At 47.0% G+C, this 10000-nt stretch overlaps 1 protein-coding gene across 1 annotated transcript in view; it reads left to right on the top strand.

Moving 5' to 3' along the window:
* The window catches only part of arap3 (ArfGAP with RhoGAP domain, ankyrin repeat and PH domain 3), a 77643-nt gene that overhangs the window by 687 nt on the left and 66956 nt on the right, over positions 1–10000 (top strand). The window lies entirely within an intron of this gene.

The raw sequence follows: 10000 nt of genomic DNA, 5'->3' as shown, positions 1-10000 counted from the left end.
GACCAGAGGAACCAGGTCTGTGTTAGTGACCAGTGTGAACCAGGTCTGTGTGAGTGACCAGAGGAACCAGGTCTGTGTTAGTGACCAGAGGAACCAGGTCTGTGTTAGTGACCAGTGTGAACCAGGTCTGTGTGAGTGACCAGAGGAACCAGGTCTGTGTGAGTGACCAGAGGAACCAGGTCTGTGTTAGTGACCAGTGTGAACCAGGTCTGTGTGAGTGACCAGAGGAACCAGGTCTGTGAGTGACCAGAGGAACCAGGTCTGTGTGAGTGACCAGAGGAACCAGGTCTGTGTGAGTGACCAGAGGAACCAGGTCTGTGTGAGTGACCAGAGGAACCAGGTCTGTGTGAGTGACCAGAGGAACCAGGTCTGTGTTAGTGACCAGTGGAACCAGGTCTGTGTTAGTGACCACAGGAACCAGGTCTGTGTGAGTGACCACAGGAACCAGGTCTGTGTGAGTGACCAGAGGAACCAGGTCTGTGTGAGTGACCAGAGGAACCAGGTCTGTGTGAGTGACCAGAGGAACCAGGTCTGTGTGAGTGACCAGAGGAACCAGGTCTGTGTGAGTGACCAGAGGAACCAGGTCTGTGTGAGTGACCAGTGTGAACCAGGTCTGTGTGAGTGACCAGAGGAACCAGGTCTGTGTGAGTGACCAGAGGAACCAGGTCTGTGTGAGTGACCAGAGGAACCAGGTCTGTGTGAGTGACCAGAGGAACCAGGTCTGTGTGAGTGACCAGAGGAACCAGGTCTGTGTGAGTGACCAGAGGAACCAGGTCTGTGTGAGTGACCAGAGGAACCAGGTCTGTGTTAGTGACCAGTGGAACCAGGTCTGTGTGAGTGACCAGAGGAACCAGGTCTGTGTGAGTGACCAGAGGAACCAGGTCTGTTTTAGTGACCAGAGGAACCAGGTCTGTGTGAGTGACCAGAGGAACCAGGTCTGTGTGAGTGACCAGAGGAACCAGGTCTGTGTGAGTGACCAGTGGAACCAGGTCTGTGTGAGTGACCAGAGGAACCAGGTCTGTGTGAGTGACCAGAGGAACCAGGTCTGTGTGAGTGACCAGTGGAACCAGGTCTGTGTGAGTGACCAGAGGAACCAGGTCTGTGTTACTGACCAGAGGAACCAGGTCTGTGTGAGTGACCAGAGGAACCAGGTCTGTGTGAGTGACCAGAGGAACCAGGTCTGTGTGAGTGACCAGAGGAACCAGGTCTGTGTGAGTGACCAGAGGAACCAGGTCTGTGTGAGTGACCAGAGGAACCAGGTCTGTGTGAGTGACCAGTGGAACCAGGTCTGTGTGAGTGACCAGAGGAACCAGGTCTGTGTGAGTGACCAGTGGAACCAGGTCTGTGTGAGTGACCAGAGGAACCAGGTCTGTGTGAGTGACCAGAGGAACCAGGTCTGTGTGAGTGACCAGTGGAACCAGGTCTGTGTTAGTGACCAGAGGAACCAGGTCTGTGTGAGTGACCAGAGGAACCAGGTCTGTGAGTGACCAGAGGAACCAGGTCTGTGTTAGTGACCAGAGGAACCAGGTCTGTGTGAGTGACCAGAGGAACCAGGTCTGTGTGAGTGACCAGAGGAACCAGGTCTGTGTTAGTGACCAGAGGAACCAGGTCTGTGTTAGTGACCAGTGGAACCAGGTCTGTGTGAGTGACCAGAGGAACCAGGTCTGTGAGTGACCAGAGGAACCAGGTCTGTGTGAGTGACCAGAGGAACCAGGTCTGTGTTAGTGACCAGTGGAACCAGGTCTGTGTGAGTGACCAGAGGAACCAGGTCTGTGTTAGTGACCAGTGGAACCAGGTCTGTGTGAGTGACCAGAGGAACCAGGTCTGTGTGAGTGACCAGAGGAACCAGGTCTGTGTGAGTGACCAGTGGAACCAGGTCTGTGTGAGTGACCAGAGGAACCAGGTCTGTGTTAGTGACCAGAGGAACCAGGTCTGTGAGTGACCAGAGGAACCAGGTCTGTGTGAGTGACCAGAGGAACCAGGTCTGTGTGAGTGACCAGTGGAACCAGGTCTGTGTGAGTGACCAGAGGAACCAGGTCTGTGTGAGTGACCAGAGGAACCAGGTCTGTGTGAGTGACCAGAGGAACCAGGTCTGTGTGAGTGACCAGAGGAACCAGGTCTGTGTGAGTGACCAGAGGAACCAGGTCTGTGTGAGTGACCAGAGGAACCAGGTCTGTGTGAGTGACCAGAGGAACCAGGTCTGTGTTAGTGACCAGAGGAACCAGGTCTGTGTGAGTGACCAGAGGAACCAGGTCTGTGTGAGTGACCAGAGGAACCAGGTCTGTGTGAGTGACCAGAGGAACCAGGTCTGTGTGAGTGACCAGAGGAACCAGGTCTGTGTGAGTGACCAGAGGAACCAGGTCTGTGTGAGTGACCAGTGTGAACCAGGTCTGTGTGAGTGACCAGAGGAACCAGGTCTGTGTGAGTGACCAGAGGAACCAGGTCTGTTAGTGACCAGAGGAACCAGGTCTGTGTGAGTGACCAGAGGAACCAGGTCTGTGTGAGTGACCAGAGGAACCAGGTCTGTGTGAGTGACCAGAGGAACCAGGTCTGTGTGAGTGACCAGAGGAACCAGGTCTGTGTGAGTGACCAGAGGAACCAGGTCTGTGTGAGTGACCAGAGGAACCAGGTCTGTGTGAGTGACCAGAGGAACCAGGTCTGTGTGAGTGACCAGAGGAACCAGGTCTGTGTGAGTGACCAGAGGAACCAGGTCTGTGTTAGTGACCAGAGGAACCAGGTCTGTGTGAGTGACCAGAGGAACCAGGTCTGTGTGAGTGACCAGAGGAACCAGGTCTGTGTGAGTGACCAGAGGAACCAGGTCTGTGTGAGTGACCAGAGGAGCCAGGTCTGTGTTAGTGACCAGAGGAACCAGGTCTCTGTGAGTGACCAGAGGAACCAGGTCTGTGTGAGTGACCAGAGGAACCAGGTCTGTGTGAGTGACCAGAGGAGCCAGGTCTGTGTTAGTGACCAGAGGAACCAGGTCTGTGTTAGTGACCAGAGGAACCAGGTCTGTGTGAGTGACCAGAGGAACCAGGTCTGTGTGAGTGACCAGAGGAACCAGGTCTGTGTGAGTGACCAGAGGAACCAGGTCTGTGTGAGTGACCAGAGGAACCAGGTCTGTGTGAGTGACCAGAGGAACCAGGTCTGTGTGAGTGACCAGAGGAACCAGGTCTGTGTTAGTGACCAGAGGAACCAGGTCTGTGTGAGTGACCAGTGGAACCAGGTCTGTGTTAGTGACCAGTGGAACCAGGTCTGTGTGAGTGACCAGAGGAACCAGGTCTGTGTGAGTGACCAGAGGAACCAGGTCTGTGTTAGTGACCAGAGGAACCAGGTCTGTGTGAGTGACCAGAGGAACCAGGTCTGTGTGAGTGACCAGAGGAACCAGGTCTGTGTGAGTGACCAGAGGAACCAGGTCTGTGTGAGTGACCAGAGGAACCAGGTCTGTGTTAGTGACCAGAGGAACCAGGTCTGTGTGAGTGACCAGAGGAACCAGGTCTGTGTTAGTGACCAGAGGAACCAGGTCTGTGTGAGTGACCAGAGGAACCAGGTCTGGACCTGCTGGGACTGAGGCAGGTGCTAAAGGACATGGGGATAAACCAGGTCTAAAGCTCTGAAACATGGAGCTAAACTGGACTAAAGTGCAGGATATCAAAGTACAGTAACAAAGTACATTTACTCCAGTACTCGAGTTAAAGGAACTCAAAGTGTGGTCAGCTTGTTAGTTCAAGTTTACATGACAATGGACAAAACACATGTTTCCAACATGTTCATGGATCACATACACGTATGTAAACTTCAAGGATGTTTACAGGTCTTTTTCCCTGTCAGTCTTAAGTGAGTGACTCTGGACAGATAGTTTCTGTTTCTACACGGTTATACGGAGCTTGTACATTGGGTATAGTTGGTATAGCAGGACTGAGCGATATTATATATATTTTTGTGTGATCAGAACGAGAGAGAGATGTGCCTTAGTATTACTCTTATGTACCATATGGTGTATTTATTTATTTACAACTGTAAATGATAAATCCCGTATTTTTATTTTTTGGTAGACTGTAAATGATGAAATTCTTTGACATTTTGTACGATCATAAACGATTTATATCAACATGTCAGCCCAGACTCATGCATCGGTTTCCTGCATGAGCGGAAAGTTTACCTGATGATGACTGTATGAGAGATCAGGAGCAGGTTTACTATAAGTTTTTGAACTTCTTCCTTCTCCTTTTAAGCACAAAGTCTTGTTTTGTATTTTATCTTTCTGTAAAACGTTGACATACTTATAGAGGCTAAATGCTAACGCTATAGAGGAGGAGAAGCTAAATGCTATAGAGGAGGAGAAGCTAAATGCTATAGAGGAGGAGAAGCTAAATGCTATAGAGGAGGAGAAGCTAAATGCTATAGAGGAGGAGAAGCTAAATGCTACAGAGGAGGAGAGGCTAAATGCTATAGAGGAGGAGAGGCTAAATGCTATAGAGGAGGAGAGGCTAAATGCTATAGAGGAGGAGAGGCTAACGCTATAGAGGAGGAGAGGCTAAATGCTATAGAGGAGGAGAGGCTAAATGCTAACGCTATAGAGGAGGAGAGGCTAAATGCTAACGCTATAGAGTAGGAGAGGCTAATGCTAACGGTATAGAGGAGGAGAGGCTAATGCTATAGAGGAGGAGAGGCTAATGCTAACGGTATAGAGTAGGAGAGGCTAATGCTAACGCTATAGAGGAGGAGAGGCTAATGCTAACGCTATAGAGGAGGAGAGGCTAATGCTAACGCTAAAGAGGAGGAGAGGCTAAATGCTAACGCTAAAGAGGAGGAGAGGCTAAATGCTAAAGAGGAGGAGAGGCTAAATGCTAAAGAGGAGGAGAGGCTAATGCTAACGGTATAGAGGAGAGGCTAAATGCTAATGCTATAGAGGAGGAGAGGCTAATGCTAACGCTATAGAGGAGGAGAGGCTAATGCTAACGCTATAGAGGAGGAGAGGCTAATGCTAACGCTAAAGAGGAGGAGAGGCTAAATGCTAACGCTAAAGAGGAGGAGAGGCTAAATGCTAAAGAGGAGGAGAGGCTAAATGCTAAAGAGGAGGAGAGGCTAATGCTAACGGTATAGAGGAGAGGCTAAATGCTAATGCTATAGAGGAGGAGAGGCTAAATGCTAACGCTATAGAGGAGGAGAGGCTAACGCTATAGAGGAGGAGAGGCTAAATGCTAACGCTATAGAGGAGGAGAGGCTAATGCTAACGGTATAGAGGAGGAGAGGCTAATGCTAACGCTATAGAGGAGGAGAGGCTAATGCTAACGCTATAGAGGAGGAGAGGCTAATGCTAACGCTAAAGAGGAGGAGAGGCTAAATGCTAACGCTAAAGAGGAGGAGAGGCTAAATGCTAAAGAGGAGGAGAGGCTAAATGCTAAAGAGGAGGAGAGGCTAATGCTAACGGTATAGAGGAGAGGCTAAATGCTAATGCTATAGAGGAGGAGAGGCTAAATGCTAATGCTATAGAGGAGGAGAGGCTAAATGCTAACGCTATAGAGGAGGAGAGGCTAAATGCTAAAGAGGAGGAGAGGCTAAATGCTAACGCTATAGAGGAGGAGAGGCTAAATGCTAACGCTATAGAGGAGGAGAGGCTAAATGCTAACGCTATAGAGGAGGAGAGGCTAATGCTAACGGTATAGAGGAGGAGAAGCTAAATGCTATAGAGTAGGAGAGGCTAATGCTAACGCTAAAGAGGAGGAGAGGCTAAATGCTAAAGAGGAGGAGAGGCTAATGCTAACGCTATAGAGGAGGAGAGGCTAACGCTATAGAGGAGGAGAGGCTAAATGCTATAGAGGAGGAGAAGCTAAATGCTATAGAGGAGGAGAGGCTAATGCTAACGCTATAACCCTGAGAACAGTCAGGCTTTGTTTTGTTCTGACTCAGATCAAACTGTGGTGGAGCAGGTCGTCTCATGATCCGGTCAGGGGTTCGAGTCCCGCCTCCTGAAGGTGCTCACTGTCACTGTGTCCTCGGGCAACACACTTCCCCCTCGGGCCCCCAGAGTCTGTGCACCCTGAGGCCGGTCCTCAGAGGTGCGGCCCCGTGTCGGGCCCCGGGCCGCCTCTGCGCAGCTCTAAAGGAACAGTCTTTTATTGTTGCGGCGGAGGACAGGAAGTGGGGTTTCCTCCGGACAGGAAGTGGACGCCCTCGCACATTCTCCAGCCCACACTGACCAGGAGGACTTTATTTTTAACACTGAGTATCCCAGGACAGGACGAGCTCTTTTCACTCTGAGTCGTTTGTTCTGAATTGTTTCACTTTCTCCAAATTTCCCTGAACGGAGATTCTAAAATCCGATATACGGCCCGGCTCTTTAGTCCATGTTAGTGTTCCAGTTCCAGTGGTGGTCCAGATGTGGCTCTGTCCCGCCTCCGGCCCACAGTCGCCGGTCCTCGGGGAGTTTCTCTGTGTTGTTGTTTAGTCAGAGGGCGGAGTCTGATGACATCACTCTGTCCTCAGGAGGAAACAGGAAGTGAGTTTTCCACACTCTGAGCAGGAGTTTATTTTGGGTTAGATGGTCTGCTCCGGAGGGACGTCTGCTGTGAGTTTGTATAGAAATACAAATAATCCTAATCATTAAGGTTTAACCCCTTAACTCCCGCCTGAACCGAGAGCATTTTCTCCAGTTTGGCTTTACCCCAATCCAAAAGCTTCTGGGAAAAAGGTGGGAAAATGGCAACAAAAAAATGACAAAAAATGTATAAAAATGTGACAAAAAAGTGACAAAAATGTGATAAAAAATTACAAAAGATTCTGGAAAAAAGGTGGGAAAATAGCGACAAAACAATGATGGAAATGTGACAAAAAAGTGACGAAAAATGTATGAAAAAGTGGCAAAAATGTCACAAAAATGTCACAAGAAATTGGCAAAAAATTGATAAAAAATGACAAAAATGTGACAAAAAAAAATGATTAAAAATGGACGAAAAAATGACAAAAATGTGATAAAAAATTACAAAAAATTTACAAAAATGAGTTGAATACCCAACAAAAAAATGTTGGAAAAAAAATGTGATGGAAATCTAAAAAAAAAAGCTCCTCTGGGTTCAGGCGGGAGTTCAGAGTTTAACCATCTGGCCCTAACCTTCATGTGTGTCATGATATCTCACGTTTTCACAGCAGACTGTCCCTCTGGAGCAGAACATCTCGCACTAACCTTTATTTTGGACGCCTCTTCACGGGTTGATGTTTCCTGAAGTGTCTTCTCGTTTACTCTGGTGGTTCAAACACTGATGATGATGTTTTACCTTCTGGGACCAGGACGTGCTCTTTGGTCAGAGTCAGTGTTGTAATTATTATTATTATCACTGTTAGAGTTACAGGAAGTCTTTATTCATCATTTTACACAATGAGCGACAACCATAAAAGATCCAGAGTCCTTAAAGCAGTATTTTCAGTATTTTCACTAAGTGTGTCTGTTAACCTCTTAACTCCCGCCTGAACCGAGAGCATTTTCTCCAGTTCAGCTTTACCCAAATCCTGTAGGCCAGAGTAACGCCTCATTTGAAAGCTAAGATCTACAAAACTAAATGGATCTTTTTCCTCACATCATCAGATTTTTTTTCATCACTTTTGTTGTTGTTTGTCAGCTCATTTTTGTCAAATTTTCGTGACTTTTTTGTCACTTTTTCGTCAAATTAGTCGCATTTTTTTTCTTTTTCGTCCATTTTTTTCTCAATTTTTCATAAATTTTTTCTAATTTTTTTGTCACTTTTTGTGTCAATTTTTGTCATTTTTTTCTAAATTTGTCACTTTTTTTGTAAAATTCTTATCACTTTTTCGTCCATTTTTTGTCACTTTTTCGTCAAATTATTCAAATTTTTTTGTCAATTTTTGTCATTTTTTGTCAATTTTTTGTCACTTTTTCGTCCATTTTTTCCTCATTTTTTCGTCAAGTTTTTCTCACTTTTTCCACATTTCCATCCTTGTTTTCGTCTCAATTTTGCTTGTATTTTCTCACCTTTTTTCCAGAAGCTTTAGGATTGGGGTAAAGCTGGAGAAAATGTGCTCGGTTCAGGTGGGAAAACTCCGGCTTGTTGGTTGTCTTCTGTGTTGAGGTCTGCAGACGTCTGAGAGGCCGCGCTGCTTCTCAGTATAAGTAAAAGTACTCAGTTACTGCCCAGCACTAATGCCAAAGTGACAAAGTGGGTTTGTCCCATTCTGTATGTTTGTTGTTTTGCTTCGTTTGTTTCGTTTGCGATACCAGCCGACAATAATCCCTAAGCTAATAATTATATCACGTTGTCCATTTAAAACTTTGTTCATTCATTCACTCGGTTTACAATTTACCTGCACCACCTGGTGGGAAGAAGGGGTGTGGTCTGTGTCGGCCATTTTAAAAACTTCAGGCTGAACCATGTGGGAGGGGAAACTAGTTTATTCTTTGTTTTGAGTTTCCTTTGTGTTTTGAGTTGAACACTGATGGTTTTGGACTCTTAACTTAAATCTATTTCATGTAAAATGTTAAAGTTTAAAAGCAGAACTTTTGTTTGGACGTTTCCCATGAAGGAGTGGGACCTACGGTGGGAGGTCCTTTCCTGTTAGGGGAGGTATCAAAGCTGGGGGCCATTTTGTGTGTGACATGTGTTATACTGAGAAGTTCTGTTGGTCTGGTGACATGAATCTCCGGTAAGAGCTGTGTTTGTTGTCTGAGCATTTCGCCCCCTTGTGGCCGCTTCCTCACACCTGTATAAACATGATGAACCAGAGCCTGGAGCAGATACTTCAGGATCTGCTCAGTATTTTTGTATCTGAGCAAAAACTGTCCTACAGCGTCCTCTCTCTCAGGTCACATGACTCAGGTCACATGACTCAGGTCACATGACTCAGGTCACATGACTCAGGTCACATGACTCAGGTTACATGACTCAGGTCACATGACTCGGGTCACATGACTCAGGTCACATGACCGTCTCAGAAAGGCGTCTGAGATAAAAGATGGCGGGTCGAATAGTTTTAGTCGTAGTGTTTGGTAGGGCTGTGCAATTCATCCAAATTCAATTACGATTTCGATTACAACAATAAACGATTACAAAATTAGCATAATCACAAAAAATCGATTATAATTTTTTAATTTTTTAATGCAAATTTCTTTTTTTGTAGAGCAGACTTGCCTTATTTCAGCCGCTGGGATATTTTTCCCTTCGCTTTTCTCGTGCCGTGGCTCAGGCTTTTGTCTGACATGAAAACAAACGGCGCTGAGTGATGATGTCATCAGGCCGCGCTGCTCAGGTGTGAGGGCTGGCCAGCAGGGGGCAGGTGTGAGGCCAGCAGGGGGCAGGTGTGAGGGCCGGCCAGCAGGGGGCAGGTGTGAAACAGAGACCTCTCTTTAATCAAGGCATACTTTAAGCATTTGTACTTTTATGACTGTGCAGAAAACATAAAATATCATCATAGTGTTTTGATTAATAAATACATAAATAAAGATAGACTTTTTTTCAAAGGAAACAAATAATCGTTTGAATAATCGTGATTTCAATTATGACAAAATAATGGTGATTATTATTTTTCAATAATGGAGCCGCCCTAGTGTTTGGTGCAGCTTTACTGGGGAACAACAGGTCAGAACCTCTGGAGGTCGAACAGGACCTCAGAGGAAACCTGGTGCCCTGACGGCTGTTTGGTTGAGGACTCCTCCTGGTGCTTCATGGTGCTTCACAGGGCTTCACGGTGCTTCATCATCTCCTCATCTCCTGGTCTCAGTAACCGGCTGATGGTTTGTCCTCAGGCCTCACCTCAGGAGAACAGTCATGATCAGGGTCCTCCATGTGAGGTCCTTCACCTCCAGGTCAGTTCTAAAGCTTGTGGACTGGAGCTCACAGCCCACAGGCCAGAGCAACGCCTCATTTGAAAGCTAAGACCCACATGTAGATGTTTGCAGAAGTATCATCATCCCACAGATGTGGTACATAGTACAAGTAAAAAGTACTGCATAAAGTACTGCATGATGAAGCCTCTCAGACGTGTTGGGCTG

Source organism: Gobius niger (genome assembly GCF_951799975.1).
Source record: "Gobius niger genome assembly, chromosome: 24".
Classification (NCBI taxonomy): domain Eukaryota; kingdom Metazoa; phylum Chordata; class Actinopteri; order Gobiiformes; family Gobiidae; genus Gobius; species Gobius niger.
The sequence above is the reverse complement of the archived record's forward strand: the minus strand, read 5'-3'. Positions and strand labels throughout refer to the sequence as shown.